This window comes from Mustela nivalis (assembly GCF_964662115.1).
Source record: "Mustela nivalis genome assembly, chromosome: X".
In the NCBI taxonomy this organism is placed as follows: Eukaryota; Metazoa; Chordata; class Mammalia; order Carnivora; family Mustelidae; genus Mustela; species Mustela nivalis.
The window spans coordinates 129,843,715-129,865,670 of NC_139040.1; the positions used below are offsets into that span (position 1 = coordinate 129,843,715).

Below are 21,956 nucleotides of genomic sequence, written 5' to 3' on the forward strand. Positions count from 1 at the left end.
CTGCTCCACCTTCCTCAAAGATAGGTTGCATCAGAGGACTGTCCAGAAACTGTCCCCAAGCACACATGGTCTTCCATCTCCTGAACCAGCCACCCTCAAGTCCGTCCTGACCTCTCCTCCCTGAGTATCTCTGGGATTCACTGAACCTGTTCCTGGTCTTCTCACTCTGCCTCCCACATCGGTTGGGAAAAGCACTCCTCAACTCCTGTGTTCCTCCTTTACTCACACACTCAGTACTTCCTGTCACCAAATGTAAGGGGACTCCGCTCCCCCCACTGAGCCATTCTTTGTGGCACTTGGAGGTTGTCCTACAATTCAGTTCAATTGGACACTAACTGCAGTCAGTGCATTTGCCACCAGTGAAGGGCTCAGTCCCATAAGACCATCTCAACCGCAGATGTCAACTGCAAACAATAGGTCCCCAGGTGACTCACAACTTTGCTCTAATCAGCTACAAATCAGAGGTTCCTACAACCCCCCCCCTTGGGTTGCATCGTTTGCTAGAACAGCTCACAGAACTCAGGGAAACATCTCCTTGATGTCTTCCAGTTAATCTTATAACAAAGGACACGATAACTGATACAGATGGAGAGGTACAAAGGATGAGGTCTGCGAGGGTCTTGCAAGGGAGCTTCTGTCCTCCTGGAGTTGGGGGAGCCACCCTCCCAGCCATGGGTGTGGTCACCAAGCCCAGAACCTCCCTGAACTCTGTCCCTTTCATATTTGATGAAGACATCATCAGGTACCCATGACCAATCTTTAACCCGGTCTCCAGCCCCTTCATATTTCCAGAGGTTGGAGCGGGGCTAGAAGTTCCAAACTTCCAACGGTGACATGGTGTTCCTGGTGACCAGCCCCCATTTTGAAGCTATCTGGGAGACCAGCAAGCGTTAGAACAAAAGACACTCCTGTTACCCAGGAAATTCCAAGGGGTTTAGGAGCTCTATATGAGGAACCATGGCCAGAGACCAAGTATTAACATAAAGATGTTCCTAGTGCTGTTATCACTTAGGGAATCCCGAGGGTTTTAGGAACTCTGGGCCAGGAACCAGAGGCAGGGAGAGAGAACCATACATTTTTTTCCCCTTAGTATTTCACACATATGTGTACCTTCTCCATCACATGAGGCTAAGATTGCCTTGTACTTTCTTTCTTCTCTAACGTTGGCATGCAGACCCTCATCTCCGGTAGAAAGTGCTCATCACTTTCTACCAAAGGGGCCCGGCTGTCTGATTTCCGTGCTATGGGAAGTTCATTTTTTCTCTTGTTTGTTTGTTTTTTAAAGATTTTGTTTTTATTTGACAGGGACAGCGATAGAGGGAACAGAAGCACAGGGCATGGGAGAGGGAGAAGCAGGCTTCCCACTGAGCAGGGAGCCTGACACGGGGCTTGATCCCTGGACTCTGGGATCATGACCTGAGCTGAAGGCAGACGCCCTTCCGCTCAGGCGCCCCTGAAGTTGATTTTTTCATGTTCCAGTTTTCTTACCCATAAGGGAGTTATGAAGAGAGTCCCTCCATCTAGAGGTGTTTGCAAGACGAGTAAGTTCATGAAGCATGTAAAATACCTAAAAATAGAGGCGCATCATAAGGCAGGCTTTTTATAGTATTTATCTTTGATCTTCCTTCCTCTTGCTCTGAAATGTTTTACAAGGGATGGCTACATGTGACCCTTAGCCTCAACCCCAAATTCTCTTTATTGACCTATTTGACTTTACACAGCGAGTCTGGTATCCCCCTCCCCAGCTTGACCCCACAGCACTGTGGGATTACCACCCTCCTGGTACACCATTTGTCTTACACTTTTGTGCTCTAACTAAGCCTGGACCGACTTAGGGCATTGCTGGTTCCCCTTCTCCTATGTTCTCTCTTCCCACGTAACGTGGGTTACATGCTCTCCTGTCTCCATATTTAACCCACTGTTGACGTCCTTCTTGGAGCTCCATCACCTTGGAAAGCATTTTGGTTTTTTGCCCACCTAGGTGTATTTTAATGTTTTCCTGCCTTCCCTTAAACACGTGTGTTGCGGCGAGTTCAGCTCAGAGGAGGCGCCGGTTGGGTGATTGTTAGAGAAGTGAGTAGTTGCTAGACGCTCTGTGGGTTTTCACTGAATGAAGGAGAAAAGCAAAGGTTGCTGTTGAGGAGAAGCGTTAAGAACCCGGCCACCTCCGTTTCTTGAAAAAAGGTCGCCGAGCCAGAGAGAGTATGAGAAGACATCTTTGATCCTTTATTTAATGTAGTTGTAGCAGCAAGTTTGTCTTTTCCCTAAGGGAACATCGCTCTTCCTCAATTATCGAGCTTATAAACGAGCATGATTAACTGAAAATGTGAGGATTAGTCAATATACTTATGTGATTTATTTTTAGAAGGCTTTTATCTTTTTTTTTTTTTCTGCCAGTATGCATGTTCCTAGACTTTTACAATTTTTCTTCTGTATTTATTTTTTTAAAGACAGCATCAGTGAACGGCTTCCAATTTCCCATTCTAGCCCATGCCTATAGAATTGAGAGTGATAAATTTTAGGGATGCTAAGGATTTTGGAGCTTAATTATTTTATGTCTTACACGAAAGCCATAAATTTGCGGGCTCTGCTGTTTGTGTCTACTCCTTGCTGAACAGATGACTCAAGTAATTTTTAATTTCGTTGTAAAGGTTTGGGTCAAAACTAGCCCATGTGGGGCAAGAAATGAATTCTTTGAGAGTTCATCTGAATTTTGGGTTGGTTCAGGAGGAGTAGAATTGTGTAGCACTGTAATTGACAGTATATATTTTAAGTTAACACTTTTTACATTCTGAAGGGAAGTTTGTCTCTCTGTTGTTTTTTACTCGGCTTTGATAATGCTAAAAATTAAACAGTTTGAACATTGTATAAAGCTGAAAGCAAATCCAAGGCAGAAACAGATGTTTTATTAAATATGCATCTTTTCAAAAATGGATATAATTTGGAAGATTGTTCTGTTTGAGAGATGGGAGATAAAGTTTGGGTTACATAAATTAGGTTACTTATGTTAATTTGAACATTTATATACACATCTAGAAATATCCAGGATGACCCCCCCGAAACCTAGACATACATTCTCTTCCTATGTCAGCATGCCTTTTCTTTCTTTCCTTTTTTTAATAGCTACCCAAGAAATCCCTCAAAATGGAATTTCCTCTCATCTTTCTTGCAGAAATTCATCAGGTCACTGTAACTCAAAAGAAATTTAAATAAAGAATGAATAACCCTAGGATTTTTTTCTTTTTCTAAAGATAGTATTTATTTATTGGACAGACAGCGATCATAAGTAGGCAGAGAGGCAGGCACAGAAGGGGAAGCAGGCTCCCGGCTGAGCAGAGAGCCCGATGTGGGGCTCGATCCTAGGACGCTAAGACCATGGCCTGAGCCGAAGGCAGAGGCCCAACCCACTGAGCCACCCAGGTGCCCCTAAGATTTTTAAAACATTTTTTAGGGGAACCTGGGTGGCTTAATTGGTTAAGCATTTGTTTTTGGCTCAGGTCATGATCTCAAGGTCCTGGGCTCCCTGCTCAGCGGGAAGCCTGCTTTCCCCTCTGCCCCTCACCCTCTGCTCTGACTCTCTCTCTCAAATGACAAACAAAAATCTTAAAAAAAATTGTGGAGCATAAGGAATAACACAGAGGACTTAAAGAGAAGGAAAGGACAAGTGAATTGGGGGAACTCAGGGGAGACAAACCATGAGAGACTGTGGATTCTGAGAAACAAACTGAGGGTTTTGGAGGGGAAGAGGGAGGAGTGTTGGGTGAGCCTGGTGGTGGGTATTGAGGAGGGCACGGATTGCATGGAGCACTCGGTGGGGTGCATAAACAGTGAACTTGGAACCCTGAGAAAAATAAAATAAAATGAAAAAAATTGTTTTATATGGCTTTGAAATATATTTAGGTTTTTCTTTTCTTTCTTTCAATGTTTTTTTTAGATTTTATTTATTTATTTGACAGGCAGAGATCACAAGGAGGCAGAGAGACAGGCAGAGAGAGAGAGGAGGAGGAAGCAGGCTCCCCGCTGAGCAGAGAACCCGATGTGAGGCTCAATCCCAGGACCTTGAGATCATGACCTGAGCCGAAGGCAGAGACGTTAACCGACTGAGCCACCCAGGCACCCTGATATATGTTTAGGTTTTAAAAAAGAGTTTCTCTTCTGGTTTTGTACACGTGTGTGCAAGCCTGGTGCAGCCATTCGTAACGGTGCTGCTGAGGCCTAGGGAGTCCCGAGCTGAGTCATGGTGTGGACCTCTTGAGGACCCCATGGGCCCTGATGCAGCTGCCTGCTCATGCTTTCTGTAGGCTCTACTCTGGCCCATAAGGCCCTTCTTACCCCCTCTCTTTAGACACTCTTCTCTGCAGCTCCTAAGACTTTCCTAGGGTGGTCAGCTTCACTTAGCCTGGTACTTTCTATTCCTTTGTCCCTGGAGTTCTAGACAATATTTATTACAAGTTACTTAGGTACAAAGGGATACAATTGTATCAGTGCCCTCTTGGAAAGCCCACGCAAGCCCAAGACCTCTTGGAGGCCCACGAATGCCATCTTTTAGGAAGGCATTTATATCTTTCTCTCTTGTATTCTAGGTATCCTCTTGACCTACTACCCAGGGTGAATGGGAATGGCTATGAACGTCTTCATGAAGCTCCGTATCTTCAGTTGTAAAGATGAAAGCTTATGGAGAGGCTTCCTTGAAGCATTGTCTTAGTGTGGAGCTCATCATTCTCCATTCCACGCCTCCTGTTCCTCAAAAGGTCTGTATGCTTTGCTGAAGGTACCATCTACAGGCTAAGATTCTGTTGAAATGAAATGATCATGTTATCGCAACATTTGCTAATATATTAATGAGGTATCATATTGTTAATATATTAGTGACTCATAAATATTGCTTTAATTAGGGCTCAGTCACTAGGCTGTGTGACTCTCAATCCTGGGGATGTAGGTTCAAGTCTATGTTCAGTGTGGACATGACTAAAAAAACCAAAAAAATGAAAAAAACCCACAAAACTTTAAAAAAAAGGATTCTTTTCTCTATCAATGAATAAATATTAAGTACAGAGCAAGTCATTACAAATGTAAGTGCATGATAAGGTCAAACCTTAGATTATAAAGTGTAATATGACTTCCAAAATAATCAGCGATTTGTAGTAACATTTCTCTGTCTTTTAAGACCTTCGATATAGGCCATGCAGTCCAAATGTAATAGTAAAATAACAATTATTTTTTTTCCATAGTCAATTATTGCATCCCCAAAGCATATTTTATTAATACATTTTCCCCAAATATTATAGGTTTTTAAAAATTAGCATATAATGTATTATTATATACAGGGTACAGGGTACAGGTCTGTGAATCATCAGGCTTACACGCTTTACAGCACTCACCATAGCAGATACCCTCTCCAATGTCCATCACCCAGCCGCCTTATCCCTACCCCCTCACCCCCAGCAACCCTCAGTTTGTATTGTGAGATTAAGAGTCTCTTAAGGTTTGTCTCCCTCCCCGGTCCCATCTTGTTTCATGTTTCTCTCCCTACCCGCCATGACCCCCTGCCCTGCCTCTCAAATTCCTCATATCCAGAGAGATCACATGATCGTTCTCTTTCTCTTATTGACTTATTTCACTTAGCACAATACCCCCTGGTTCCAATCATGTCTTTGCAAATGTCAAAATTTCATTTCTTTTTTGATGGCTGCATAGTATTCCATCATATATATATATGTGTGTGTGTGTGTGTATATATATATATATATATATATATATATATATATATATATATATCCCTCATCCTCTTAATCCATTCATCTGTGGGTGGACATCTAGGTTTTTTCCATAGTTTGGCTATAGTGGACGTTGCTGCTGTAAAAATTGGGGTGCACATTTCCCTTCAGATCACTACATTTGTATCTTTAGGGTAAATACCCAATAGTCAATTGTAGGGTAGCTCTATTTTCAACTTTTTGAGGAACCTTCATGCTGTTTTCCAGAGCGTCTGCACCAGCTTGCATTCCTACCAACAGTGTAGGAGGGTTCCCCTTTCTCCGCATCCTCACCAACACCAAGAAGTATTTTTACCTTAAAAAAAGTAATATTTTAATCTAGAGAGTTTATTCTTTAACCTTCTTTAACATTCGACACATGACTATATCTTATAATATAGCTTCAAATACACAAAGTAAGGCTACCCACAACATGTCCCATGGTGAATCATGAAGCCAAAAACAGATGAGAAAAATGGCGTATTTGCATGGGGGCCTGTTGGTGATTTGTATCCTTCCTTGATTTTCAACGGTTAGTCCCAAAGTGGCATAACTTGGATGGATATCCTAATGGGCCCATCTCTGTCTCAGACTCCTCAGTGTTGGGCAATTTCTCACAGAAAAACCAGTCTGGGAGAATGCTACGTTGTGAGTTCACACCTAAAGGGTTATCCTTGATGAAGAAACTAAAAATATTTGGAATGTATTTGGCCTTGCACAGCAGGAGACATAATACAATAAGACTGGGTTGGCTCCATTGAGAGAGGTGGGGGAGATGATGGGACGGGGAAAGCAGGACAGGTAGAAGCATTCCTGATGTAGGGTGTACCAGCTTCGAATACCGGTTGGTATTATGGTATACAGATGAACAGAGTTCTTTCCAGAGACTTCCACTCAACTAGAGGACCATGGGATAGGACCATTGATTTTGTTCTATCAGAGTTTAGTAATATCAGATTTTAAAATAAAACACAAGTCGATATGATGAATCATTCCATCCTACTTGCGTACCTTAAAAACAAACAAACAAACAAACAAAATAAGGCAAGAAACCAACAAAAACTCAACCTCAAGATAATAATTAAGGACCATTTGTCTCGTCCCCATCACAAGAAAGCAAAAAATTCGGCCAGTCAGACATAATTCATACTAATGTTTCTAGAACTTGCCTCAACCACATATATAGTTAACTTTGTAGTTGTGTATTTAACACTTGTTTATGGGTGAGAGCCAAGAGAGGACCTGTGATCGTAGTGAAATAGAAATAGGGCCAGTTTTCAAGTTGTAGTATTAATGGTACAGTGTGGGGATAGCTGGTGTTCAGTGAGCGTCTACTGCCTACATGACTCATGCACTATGAGTCTCTCATTGCTGTGGATATCCAATAGCCCATTTTGCTGGTGAAAAGCATTTCAGCTATAGATTCCCACAGTGTGGTGGGGGGGGGGGGAAGCTGAGGATGTGAAACAGAATAGATGTTCATTGTCCCACCTGAGCCTGGGTAGCAGGCTACCTCATTGGAGTCCAGCCCTCCGTTTGCGGCTCTGTGCTCTTAGGTTCATTGCCTAATATCCTTCTGGTTCCCCCTTTTCAGCTCATGGTGATAATACTCTTCCCTACCTTCTATGCTTCTTGAGAAGATGATGTGTGAAATGTTGACCCAGTATGTACATGTTAGCTATGATCGTTCTTTTAGTGATGAGGCAGCTCGATTGGGTTAAGTGTGTGGTGGTCATGGGCGTACAGGGAGACTCAGCTCTGCCTCCCTCTGCCACAAAGCCTATGAGCCACGTGACTTAGCATGTGAACACTGGTTTTCCAACTATAAAACAGGTGTTCTGATAGCCACCCAGCACGGCTATAGAAGGGTCAGCGATGGTGAATGCCATTGTGATTGTCGTGATGTACGAATTCGTTTTCAAAAATATATTTAATCAACACTGTTCCTGAAACACCTAGTAATAAGTAATTGTGCTAGTTGATACAAGTAATCAAAGCATCCTTAAAATAGGAGCCTGCCTTCCGACAATTTAATAATGTGCTAGCTCGTTAGCTTTGAAACCCAAAGACCTCATCTACTTGGTCCTAAGACTCCTCAAGCATTGAGGTAGCGTGAGGAGTGCATTAAATGAGGTAGTCTCTCTTTCCGCTCCCTCTCCTTCCTAGCACTCTGAAATGGTGTCCGTGGCAAGCTGGTATTCTGTCAAATAGCTCACAAGGACCCACTTGCCTTGTTGTGACCGTCACTTGTGAGTAGAAGGGGCAGCGTTGCGTGAGACGCTTCTAGACAGAAGATGTCATGTTGAGATGACAAGAAGAATGCTTGACAATCCTGGGAAGATTACTGCTGCAGTGAATGCGAGTTTTCTCACAGTGCAGCCAGGAAAGAGCCCAGTGTTACGTCTTCCCGTCCTGACCCATTGCCTGTAGGGGAAAGAACGATGTCTGCAGACTCCGGCTTCGTTCTTCCAACTAAACGATTTCTAGAACACGAATGGGCTCTCTTGGCCAACTGCGTTTTGCAAGGATTTAAAACTCATAAATAAGCTAGATCGCACGTAGACATGCGCTAAATTGATTGTCATCATCAAGAAACATGGAACAGAGCCGGAATGAATGCAGACGAGACTGGGATTCTTAATTTGTCTCCATTGATTCTAAAAATCATCATGCCTCGTGATGACCAGCATGGCGGGTCGTGGCTTCTACAGTTAGCCACACCTGTGCAGGTGTCCTGTCAGGAGAACCCAGTTAAGAATCCCTTTCTGCCATTATCAGCTGGTTCCTATAACAACCCGTAGGAAAGGTCATGTGAGCAATAGAACATTGGCTTCGAAGCGGGCTCACCAATCTCTTTTATTGAGTGCACCAATGTCTCTTTGTCATTTTTATCTTAATAGGAACGGATGTGTTGAGATGGAAAAGATGGCAACGATATGTCCATGGAGGCATTTTTAAAGGCATCTTCTCAGAAGGACAATGTAATGGTGAGTATCAAAAGTGATCGTTGACTTCTGCCTACTTACGTTATTGAGGCATTTGTAGCCTGGCAATGCTTTCTGGCTACTTTTGTAGTAAAAATAGTTTTCTTTCTCACAATCTGTTGGAAATGAACCAACGTGCAAAGCGGTAATTTGAAGCTCGTTTGGAGTGCTTAAATGGCATGCATTGGAAATTGAGGATTTTGTAATAATTGCTTCTTCCTCCAAATAGCTACAAGGCTGACTATATCTTATTAATTTGGTGTATGCAGATGAGAGGCTCAGCTTTCTGGTCACCTGTATAAGCCATTGCAAAATTGACTCTCAAGCCCATGGGACAATGAACACCCACTCTCTTCTAGAGAGAGCATCCCAAGCTATGAGGGCATGTGAATGATGGTGGCCCCTTCAGAATGGGATCCAAAATATCAAAGGTGTGGTTCTAATGCACGCCAAGGGCCCACTGAGACCATGGGATCTTTGCCTCTATCTGGAGAACAGGAATAGAGCAGATCCCAAGGAAGAGAACATGGGTAGAATATTTCTGTGATCTCTGGTTCTGAGCACTTGTTCATGGAATCAGTGCACACTTTGAAATCTGAACCTGTCCCTTCCCATGCTTAGATAGGAGAAAGGATGTGTTTTAATATGTTTCAGGTGAATGGTTATGTCTTTTCATGGCTCAGCTGTCAATTCAAGCCCTGCTGAGAAAGTATTTATGATTATATCATTCATATATCCACTATATACCATTTTTCTCATCCGTCTGCGGACCAAGCTTCCAAACATTTTCCACCATTGAGACCGCAATCGGCTTTCATCTTCCTTAGACGTGACCACGAAATTTCATATCTTTCCTATGTCGGTAACAAACTTCCGTAGGATTTCTGAATTCTACAAGATTGTCAAGGTCGTGGTTTTTATATGAAATCCTTGTTTCCAAGAAACTGGATCTGCAAACTCCGCCCTCACTTCTTGCCATAAAAAAAAGTGCTAGTTATTTTTTTTTTTCAAAGATTATTTTTAATTAACAAAGACTCCCGCTGTCCCCCTTTTGTTATCAACATGCAGATTTGGAAGATGATTATAGATGGGAAGATGATTTCTATTTTGAGCTTGTGTAGGTTATTTTACCAAAGACATTCAACATACAGAGACATTTCTCATCAGCACATACACCTAAATCATCATTAACAGTACATTATGTAAATTCCTTTGTCTTATGAATTGTGTAGCTTTCTAAAAAAAAAAAAAAAGCCCCCCCCCCCCTTTTTTTTTTAAATTTCTCCCTCCCTGTTTTTATTTCCATTTTTCAGTCTGGAGGAGTATTGCTATCTCAGGGGGGCATGAAGTCTTAGAATGCTTTGTCTTCCTTCTCACACTGTCCAGTGTTGGAATGGCAGCCCGATGCGGTTTGGTCATAATCGTTCCGGTAGCCGCTGTGCTAGGAGCACTCTGCTTAATACAATCAGGCTGTCTCGCTTCCAAGGAGAAGCCGTGGTAATAGGTCTGGCATCGCGCTCCGAGCTGTGGACCGGTCACAGCTCATAATGTGACAGCTCCTGTAATGAAACCCGGAGGGAACATTATATAAATTGCGCCATTGGGAGAGCAGAATGAGGACTTCTGTATCTTGAAAGGCCTTTTGGGTTTTGGCTATGGTCACTTGGGCTCAATTTGCATTTGAAAGCACCAGGCATTATGGACCTGTGTGTGTGTGTGTGTGCACGCGCGTGTGTGCAAGAGGTTGTCTAAGTGCCCATACGAATAAGGGTGTGCTCGGTGGTTCTTACACTTTGGGATGACCTTGATGAGGACTGATTCCAAATTGAAGCCTGTCTGAATTAGGGTGTCCTTGGCGCTCACCCTTGATGAGAGGTGATCCTCAGCTAAAACTTCCTGTGTTATATCCTGACAATGGCGTGGCTAGATGCAAAGCTTATGACGGAGTTTCCCTGCTTGGGCATTCCCAACCTGTGTCCGTGAGAAGTGAGAGCTCCGTGGGTCTTCGTTTGCAGTCACTGTCATTTACAAGGGGGGCTGGCAGGTGCATGGGGCAACGGTGCTGTGATCTAGGTCTGCTGCTAAGTAGCTCTTTCTTGATGACCAGGCTGCTGAGAAATGTAGAGAACAGAGAGACGGGCGTCCATTGCCCTTTCCCCCGGGGGGCATCTGTGATTATAAATGATACCAATGAGCTTCCTAGGAAAAACTTTCAGGAAACCTCTCTGAGACTTGAAAATTTCAACGTATGCCCCTTGAATCATGTTTTCTATGTTGCCTGATCATTGTCTGCTTTGGTAACGTCTGTGAAAGGAAACTCTTTGCAGTGGATTTTCATACGTTTCTGGGATGACTTTCGAAATTCCTCGGTTTTATTCCCAAGATGGCTTATTAGTTCCATTCAAAACTGTTGATCAAGAGAAATTCCTTCCATCCTGTCCTGGAGTCCTAATTTTCATTTTTAAGTGAAGAGATGCCGAGAGATGCCTGGGTAGCTCAGTGGGTTAAGCGCCTGCCTTCGGCTCGGGTCACGATCCTGGGGTCCTGGGATCGAGCCCCTCATTGGGCTCCTTGCTCAGTGGGGAGCCTGCTTCCCCCTCTGCTGCTCCCCCTGCTTGTGCTCTCTCTCTGGCAAATAAATAAAAATCTTAAGAAAAAAATAGAGATGCAGAGATGAAGCATGAATAGGGATTTCAGGATTCTATGGAACTGAATTTATGAGTGCATCACAGGTCCTGATGATGAGGACTTAGCGTAGGGGCTAAGAATAAATTGGAATGTTCAGATAGTTTGTTTATACTCTAGTTCTGAGCGCATTATGCCAGTAGATCTGCTATTAAACGTTTTGTGATTCAGAGGGACACAGAGGAGTTCTGTCAATCCATTTGGTAAAGGGACTGGCATATAGACTTAAATATAATGATATAAAACTTACACAAATATAATATATGCAATGTAGGATTATAGGCCTATGGCATAAAAATATGTGATATGTAAAATATAATATCTAATACTGAAGATAAATATAAATACTTTGGTTTTCCTTGTTCCTTTTCCTTTCAACGATTTTCTAAACCCATAATGTTTCCTTTGCACCAACACAGTACTTGTTGCTTTTCTCCCTAATTTAATGCTGCTTTTCTGCCGAAATATAAATTTCAGAGTAGAATAAAGGGGCAATTGTATCTATTTATGTAGATTCTTTTACATTATTTATGAGTTATTTATGCCCAATTTTGTTCTTCTCTGGAGGACATCAATAAACTCAACTTTTGAGTAAATGACCTTGAAACATATGCAGGCACAAGGTGAGTCAGCCATAACTGTGGGCAAGTGACCTGTTTCTATAATTTTCTATTGGAACCCAGTCCACACTGTGGCATTTATTTATTTATTGTCTGTGGCTCTTATACACCTGATGGGCCAAAATCAAATGACTGTCCCAGAGCACAGGGCCTGGAAAGCCAAACATATTTCTTCTTTGACTGTATAGTTTTCCCATCCATACTTGAGGACATGGCTTGATTCTTTGGAGGGCGGCAGGGCCATTCATGAAGAACATCGTGGATTCACAAATCAGTCATGAATATTAATATAAAATAAATTATGCATTCATGTAGAACACATGCATGTACACACATGTGTATGATACATGTGTGCACAGATATGTGTATTATACATGTACATGCATATACACAAGATACGTGTACATACGTGTTTTCACATGGAGAACATCTTGGATTCACAAATCAGTCATGAATATTAATATAAGTCACACATGCATCTATGACACATACATGTACACACATGCACATAACACATGCATGTGCACAAATGATACACGGATTATGTATGTACACACATAGATAAGGTATGTACATGCATGTCTTCACATGGAGAACATCTTGCATTCACCAGTCATGAACATTAACATAACATAAATTATGCATGCACATATAACACACTCACACATACATGTGCATATGATACATGTGCACACATGATGCATGTACTAGACACGCGTGCACATATACATAAGCTACATGTGTGTGCATATGTGTTTTCACGTTAGGAATTCCATTAATGCCTCCTCTACAGTCTTTTAGACATAGAGCTGGTGTTTTTTACCTGCAACATGGTACTCATGCGTGAGTGGGGTCTGGGAGCACTCGGGAATGTCACCTGTGACGTCTCCATGCACCAAGGAGAGATTTGACGACCATCCTTACAGCATGTATGGTGCCGCAGACATACACCTGTTACCATGCCTCCTCTTCAACTCTTGTAGCAATAATTCTGACGGCTGCGTCTGTTAGGACTCAGGCTCCCTTTAAAGACCAGAGTGGCCATGCCCCCGTCCACTTGTTTTGTCATCTAGAAGAAAGAGCACTGGATTCAGTGCATGCAATTATCGTCACTTCATTCTGCTTCACTAAACTTTTGAGCAAAGGGCATTGGGTAAAGTTAAAGCCAAGGAGTTCATTGATTCCATTTTTGGTGTGTTTGAGAATTTGAGAGCAAGAAAATTCTGACTCAGCATGCTTCCTTGAAGTGGGTAATTAATATCCATAGGGAATGGGGCTGTTTTGTTTTTCTCTGGCAGGTTGTTGGATGTCCTACTTGGCATGCTGTGGTAGTAAATATTAACAAACTACATTTCACTTGTAGATGATTGAGGATCTTTCGCTTAAGCATGTTCCTTTACATGCCCTACTTCTTTCCCTTTTTATAGCGACTGCCGAAACAGGAGTGTCTGTGGAATCCCTCTAGACGAATTTATTTAACCATGACGTCGGACAATGGAGAAAGGCAACTTTTAGGACTTGGGTGGGGCAGAATGTAACTGAACCCATGCAAGCATGGTTAATACAATGGACAGCAGCCCTGTTCCTATCCCTTTACAAGAACCTTCACATAGTCCTTAATATGCAGTTGGCAGTGGACGTAGAAAACTTTCCCCGTACCAAGCACAATGCATGGTGCATAGGAGATTCTCAGGAAGGCCTAGGGCAATGCAGATCAGCACTCTCAAATGCGTAGTTTTGAAGTGGGGTGAGGCCCAGTCCTGGCTAAGTAGACCACGTAGGTAAGGAACTGGACTACCTCTTACCTCCAACTGTCCGTTGAGCTGAGAAGGGGAGAGAATGAGCCTGCAGGAAGCCAATGTCATCTGACTCTGGGAAGGTATCCTTCTGTGCCTAAAGCTTCCCTGCACAGTGGTCCAGAGCTGACCAGCCTCTGAGAGGATGCAACTTTTTTCAATTACACAGAAAATTCTTCTGCATGTCTTTCTTAACATGATGACATCATTGCAGAACATATGTTTTAGTGAGGGGTATTCTGACCACCCATTAGGATGTCTTTGCTCGGGAGGGTATCCCACACCATAATGCTGGTCTCTGACAGCAGCTGGGTGTCCTACAGTTCTACCTGGAGACAGGGTCGGATCCCGCAGGGTAAGGGCTCAGTCCTGCAAGACTGCCCACCTTACACGTCACATGCCAATGGCAAGTTCACATTGTTACTTGTGCTTCTGACCCACAAGCTGTATAGATCAGAGGTTCCAACGATGCTCTCCTTGGGTTCTATTAATCTGTGAAAGCAGCTGATCCACAGAACTCAAAAACAAACATGTTATTCTCTCCATTATAGGTTTATTATTAAGGGCTACAACTCAGGAGTAACCCAGTAACATATGGACAAAGGGTCTGGCATGCTCATAGTTTCTCCGGGTCTTCCTCTCTCCCCAAGCCCTCCCCATCTTCACCAACCTGTAAGCTCTCTGAAAGCCATTCTCTTGGGTGTTTATGGAGGCTTCCTCATTACACAGACATGATTGATTAAATCATTGGGGCTGGTGACCGATCCAAGCGTCAGCTCTTCTCCCCTCTCTGGGGTTCGAGGTAGGTAGGTCAGAGCCAGGACAGAAAGTTCCACTTCTAATCAATCACACAGGTGTCTCTGCTAGCTACCAGCTTCCCTTCCTAGATATTTGCCCAAAATTGCCTCATAACATAACCAAAACACCTTCATTGCTCTCAACACTTAGTAAATTCCCAGGGTTTTAGGAGCTCTATGCTAAGAAAGACGATCAAATAAATTTTTCTTACTATAAATCCCAGTATCACACTCAGGAAGCCAGGCATTTTATTTTTATCCACAGATGAATGAGTATTATTTTCTTCCTTGAATTTTGCAAACCTGGAATAAGAAGAAAATAAATATGGTGTCTTAGGCCATTTGTCTATAGGTAACAGGCACTTGGAGGCAAAGCAGTGGTTCCTCCCTCCCCCAATTCTTGTTCTAGTCTCATACATATGCACAGAAGAATATAAATTATTTAGCATTGACTTATCTGTAATTAAGTCTTCTAAATGGACTAGTATTTTAGCCGCTATATTTTCTTCTCAATTACTTAGAAAATTCAAGCCTTCCTTGGGGAACGCTTGGTTTTTCACTTGCGCTTTTAATGGTAATTGATTGGCTTGTTCAAATGATGCTGTTCTGGGAAGAAGGTTAACAAATAAAATCTGGCGAGGTGACAAGGCAAGGGCATCAGGTGAATGACGAGTATTCTGAGTCCAAGATAGGTGACCTCACGAATTTCTTACCTTTCCAGAGTGACCGATTCAGGAGGGAGGTGAAGTTTACCATGGGACAGGGGCTGGCCACAGAGTCATCGTTTCAGAGTAGGTGTTCCTTTGGTCTGTCACTGGTAGGATTTACACGCCTTTTATAATCATGACTTCATTAGAAATCTCCACTAATTTAATATCTCAAGCGGTCTTCCGTTGAGTGTGGAACCCAACCTGGGGCTCAGTCTCATAACCTTGAGATCCTGACCTGAACTGAGACCAAGGGTCAGACGCACCACCGGGCGGCAGCCCCCAGGCACCATTAATTTAATTGTTTTGATAAGATATCATCAGTTGCATAAGTTATCTTAAGATATCATCAGTCGCATAAGTTAAATATTTAAAAATATTTAAACCCAATAATTGCTCAAAAGTTAATGAATGAGGGTAACTACAGCTGACCGTGCATGACTGTCCTTTATCATTTTATGTTTGGAAACATCAAATTATCATGCCAACGTGTCCTGATACTGGCCACCAACATTGAAAACGCATCCCCATTTCTGTGGTGTTAAGTCTTAGAACCAGTCTTGGAAATGATGTGACATCAACCATCACTTACATTTTTTAAAAGGAACAAAATATTATTGAGTTGGGATTCCAGTATAGCTGACCAGAATAAGAGTGGATTTAAGGAGGAAGTCCGTTTAAGGCAATTTCATCCAACATGTGTGGTGGTGTTTGAAGGCGTTCTCAACAGGGCTGCCATCTTGTTTTTGTGATTCTCAAAATCCTTGGTTTGATTTTTTTTTTAAGATTTTATTTATTTATTTGACAGAGAGAGATCACAAGTAGGCAGAGAGGCAGGCAGAGAGAGACGGGGGAAAGCAGGCTCTCCGCTGAGCAGAGAGCCCGATGCGGGACTCCATCCCAGGACCCTGAGATCATGACCTGAGCTGAAGGCAGTGGCTTAACCCACTGAGCCACCGAGGTGCCCATGGTTTGATGTATTTAAAGAGTCATTGGAAAAATCTCTTTCTTTCTTTCTTAATTTCTTTCTTTCTTTCTTTCTTTCTTTCTCTCTCTCTCTCTCTTTCTTTTTTTTTTCAAAAGAACTTACCAAATAATTTGACTGTTCAGGGCTGAGCAAACAAACACCAGCTCTAATGGTGCACGTGTCCTCACCAAGGCTCTGTGCTAGATGCTCGATGATCTCTCTTCTTCGTTTCTTACGTGCCCTGTATTTGGAAATGCAATGGCATTCTTGCACATCCAAAAGGCACCATTCTGCTGTTCTGTACCTTTGCCTGCTCTGTGTTTCTTAAAAAACGAGTGATCATTACGTTCCTCTGTTGCTACTCTTCCTCCCAGGTATGAGTATCTCATGGCTGCTGTAACAGATGATCACAACCTTAATGGTCTGCACAGCACACATGAATGAATACAGCTCTGGATGCCAGTTGTTGGTGGCAAACACCCAAGTGTCCCCCTGGGCTGGTGCCTCCTGCAAGTGCTAGGGGAGGACATGTTTTCTTGCATTTTGGCACATCAAGGGGTGGCCACCTTTCCTTGCCTTGTGGCTCCACATTCCTTTTCACTTCTCTACTTACTGGTCACATCGAGTCCCATCTTCTTCTCTGATGCCCTGCTGCCTTCTTCTAGTAAGGAACTTGTAATTCCTCTGGGCTTACCCAGATCATCCAGCACCATTTCTCCATCTCACGGTCCTATATTTCATCACACAGGCAAAACCCTTGTGAAGTCCTTTGCTGTGGAAGGTTATATACACTTGACTCTCGAACAATATGTGCCTGAACTTTTCAGGTTCACTGACACATACAATTTTTTTTTTTAAAGAAGATTTTATTTATTTGACACAGAGAGAGAGAGAGAGAGTACAAGCAGGGAGAGTAGAAAGCAGAGGGAGAGGGATAGGGAGAAGGAGACTCTCCACTGAGTAGAGAGCCCGATGCAGGGCTTGATCCCAGGGCCCCGAAATCATGACCTGAGCTGAAGGCAGATGCTTAACCCACTGAGCCACCCAGGCGCCCTGAATTTTTTTTTATCAATATAATCTTGTAAATGTATTTTCTCTTCCTTGTGATTTTCTTAAGAACATCTTCTTTTCTCTAGCTTCCTTTGTTATACAAATATAGTACATAATACACAGAACGTACAAAATACGTGTAAACTGACTTTATGTTTTTGGTCAGGCTTGCAGTCAACAGTTGGCTGGAAGTAGGTATGTTTTGGGGGAATCAGAAGTTAGAGGTGTATTTTCAATGTACAGGGGTCAGTGTCCCAAGGGTTCTTGGGGATTTGGATATGCATGACTTTGGGGACGTGTAATCTTTAGTCTACCATGTATAGTTGGCCATAATCTTGGGAGTGCCTGGAGATGAACCTCAGCTGTCCTCATCAATGACCTCCACGACATCTGTCTCCTTCCTTGGGCTGCTCTCTTCATGTGTGATGGGCTCTTGTTTTTCCTTCTCCTTCCCAAGGCTGTTTCTCAGTCTTTCAGTAAGAACCCTCCTGACTTCTCCTTCACTGACGTTTAGTTTAGCTCTCACTCACAAGTACATGCACTTAGCGAGCTCCTTCCTTCTTTGCTGTCTCCTTCTGGAGTCCTACCCTCTGTATTTGAGGATGGGTGGGTCTGGAAGACACCTCCCCTTGTGTCAACAAAGACTGGGGGCTACTGGGATGGCCTTTGGTGACTTGGGCAAGGTCCCCATTGAACCCCATTTCTTATATCCTTCCACATGCTCTTCCCTGGGCAGCTTGAACCATTCAGAACCTTCCAGAATAAGCAGTGTTGACTCAGATCCTCATGTGTTGTGATGTGCTAGCTGACCTTTCTTCCTGTATCTGAGTTTCTGAAAAAATCCTGTTCCATCTAATGTCATGATGTCACCTGAATGTCATTTCCCAGGGAAGCCTTTCTTCTCCATGATGATCATTTATTGAAGAGGGCATCTTTGTTAACCTGCATTCTCTTCCTTATTTGCTTAAGTGCCTGGCTTCCCAATGAGCCTGAAAATCCCTCAAATATAGGAAATATTTTCTATTTTTTTAAGATTTTATTTATTTATTTGTCAGAGAGAGAGAGAGAGAGAGAGAGCACAGGCAGGCAGAGTGATAGCAGAGGCAGAGGGAAAAGCCGCCTCCCTGCTGAGCAGGGAGCCTGATGTGGGACTCGATTCCAGGACGCTGGGATCATGACCTGAGCCAAAGGCAGCTGCTTAACCCACTGAGCCACCCAGGCGTCGCAGGAAATATTTTCTATTATGGTAACCACCACCCCATCGGACACAGTGCCCCTACACAGTCCAAAGCAAATTACTGAATTAATTGAATTACTACTTAATTATTGAATTTATTGAACTAATAACACAAGAGCAATGAAGTCAGTCGTTGGTGACAGTGTTATTGACTTTGTCCATCTCTCATAAATATATTCATTCCATAGCATGTGCATCTCGGTATGAGGTATATTATAATGGATTACGAAAGAAGTCATTTAACTTGAGGATTCTTTGTTACTGTCTGCTAGAATTTATTCACATGCATGTAGAGTGGTCAAAAGAGGGCCAGGTTTCCTAATGACCATACCCTATCCTAATGCTTCTGGGCAGCCGTGGATGCAGCTAGGAAGAGGAGAATGAAGTTCTCCCTGAAGCACAGAGACTTATCATGACTGTCGCTTGGAGTGAGACAGCCACAATATTGGTGCCTCCTCATGCAATAGTGTTTTCCCCAGGAATGCTTTACCTTCACTTGACTTAAAGAAAAATGTAGGCCAGGGTAGTGGAAATGAACCAATAACCTTGTGTCATTGCATAGGGCTCTGCTCCAGAGGAGACCCTGAAGAATAAAGCTTTCAGAATTACATCAAGACATCAAAGTGACGATGGAAAAAAATAATGCTGTCAGCAGTTTAGACTTTGTGAAGGTCATGGAGAGAACACGTATCTGGAGTTTACAGCAAATCTGATCTCTCTTCGTTTTTGTTGTCTTGTTTTTATTTTTATTTCATAGTCAAAGATTGTTTTCTTCTTAACAGGTTCTGCTGCTACTTTCTATTTAGAAACAGTAAACAAATGCATGTAGCATTCATTACCTACGATAAGCGGACATATCCAGCATTCCACTGCAAGCCTGTCATTACGGTTTAGTGTAGCACTCACTCACATGCATATGTACTTAGCACTTTTGTTCTTTGTAGGTTTCTTGTCTTAGAGTCTTTTCAAATTGAACCTGGTTCCTAAAGATACACATCCATTGTTCAAACACAAAATGAGGTGAATTTATTAAAAACTTAAAGGGATCTTAGTGACAGGACATTCATCTATTTTCGTCATGTCTTGTAAGCTCTGAAAAGGTGGACACTTGTCTTCAGTGCGATAGCAGGGAGTCCTAAGGGGATGTCTCTAGGAAGACAGAAAGGGACCTCAGTCACAGCCTTGTAAGCTGAGAAGAAGCCACCTACTTCTCCCCCTTGTTTTTGAACTTGGCTTCAGCTAGATCTTTGATGGTGTCTCTGTGATGTGCACTTGCCTTTTGGTCCTGAGAGAGAAGTACCTGCTCTCTCCACCCACTTGACCTGAGAGGTTAGGATTCAGATGGCGAGTAGTGCGTACGGAGAAGACTGAGCTCAGTGAGAGCCATCTGAGCAGATGAAGTTCGTGTGAACCAACACTGATCAGATGAGGTTGGTGTGAACCCGACACTGAACAGATGAGGAGGGTGTGAACCCAACACTGAACAGATGAGGAGGGTGTGAACCCGACACTGAGAAGATGAGGAGGGTGTGAACTCAATACTGAGCAGATGAGGGTGGTGTGAACCCAGCACTGAGCAGATCATGAGGGTGTGAACTCAACACTGAGCAGATGAGGAGTTGTGAACCCAACACAGAAGATGAGGTGTTCTGAACCTGAAACTGAGCAGATGAGGAGATGTGAACCAACACTGAGCAGATGAGGAGGTGTGAACCCAACACTGAATAGATGAGGGTGGTGTGGACCCAATACTGAAGAGATGAGGAGCGTGTGAACCCAATACTGTGCAGATGAGGAGGGTGTGAACCCAGTACTGAGAAGAGAAGGAGGGTGAGAACCTGACACTGAGCAAGCAGGAGGGTATGAACCCAACATGAGCATATGAGGAGTAGTGAGCCCAACACAGAAGATGAGGTGTTCTGAACCAACACTGAGCAGATGAGGAGGTGTGAATCCAACACTGAGCACATGAGGGTGGTGTGGACCCGACACTGAAGAGATGAGGGTGGTGTGAACCAACACTGAGCAGAGGAGGAGGGTGAGAACCCAATTCTGAGCAGATGAGGAGGTGTGAATCCAACACTGAGCACATGAGGGTGGTGTGGACCCGACACTGAAGAGATGAGGGTGGTGTGAACCAACACTGAGCAGAGGAGGAGGGTGAGAACCCAATTCTGAGCAGATGAGGAGGGTGTGAACCTGACACTGAGCAGATGAGGTTGGTGTTAACCCAACACTGAGCAGATGAGGAGGGTGAGAACCCATCACTGAGCAGGTGAGGAGGTAGGAACCCAACACTGAGGAGATGAGGAGTTGTGAACACAATACTGAGGAGATGCAGCATTGTAAACCTGACACTGAGGAGATGAGGTGTGGTGAACCCAACATGGAGGAGATGAGGCGTTGTGAACCTGACACTTAGGAGATGAAGTTCATGTGAATCTGACACTGAGCAGATGAGGAGGGTGTGAACCTACACGAGCAGATGAGGAGGGTGTGAACCCCACATAGAGAAGATGAGGACAGTGTGAATCTGACACTGAGCAGATGAGGGCATCAGCATCAGTGAGCAACTACCCAGTGACCAGACAAGGTACCCCACATGCACCCTGGAAAATTACAATATCTGGGTTTGTTGTCTCTTAACATTGCCATAAAAATTACATAAGTAGCAGGACTTGAAATTTTAACCTACTCCATTTTTTTAATGACTTCTTCAAAGCCCTGGACACTCATGGGAAGTGGTTTACATGTAGGATGGCGTGATCTTGTCTCTGGGATGACATTACCGGAAACCTTATCCCCTTTCCTGAGTATATTAAGGTTTTATAGTTTTTGTCAACAAAATACGCCTGATTTTCCTTTCCAAGCCATCCTCAGCTTTTTTTTTTTTTTTTTTTTTTTTTTTTTTAAGTATTAAGGTATAGGAGCTTTCTTGGCTCAGGCCTTCAAAAGCTTGACTTGATGTTGTCTCTTTGCCAGTCCCATGGAATGTAGTGTTCCTCGGTTTTACCTGAGTTATATGAGCTGTGATAGTGTTCTCACACAAGTGACAAGATCACTGGATGCTTAGCTTTTCTGTATTTTACTCATTTTTAGGAGAAGTCCATGAGGGAGATGTGTTTCTCTTGCTCATGCATGATCTTGAATGATGGGCACACTGGTGATGATGGTGACTGTCAGCACATTGCAATACCTGATTTGAAAGAAAATGAAATAGTCAGGGCCTACCAGAATAATTATGGATGGATTTGCTGGCTCTGTGGCTTTCAATCTTCCTTTCACATGAGTGGTCCTATTTGATGGGTTAGGCAGAGAGATCTTGCCCATTTTCCTTGGGTAGAAATTGAGTTCTAA

The 21,956-nt window shown here is 43.2% G+C and overlaps 1 protein-coding gene across 8 annotated transcripts in view; it reads left to right on the forward strand.

Moving 5' to 3' along the window:
- Window positions 1-21,956, forward strand: part of LOC309855557 (neuroligin-4, X-linked) — a 297,214-nt gene that overhangs the window by 29,195 nt on the left and 246,063 nt on the right. For all 8 annotated transcript variants that reach the window (XM_082715937.1, XM_082715944.1, XM_082715939.1 and 5 more), the window contains 2 exons: window positions 4,584-4,751; window positions 8,657-8,743. The gene's annotated coding sequence lies outside the window, so the exon portion shown is untranslated. The remainder of the gene's footprint in view (window positions 1-4,583; window positions 4,752-8,656; window positions 8,744-21,956) is intronic.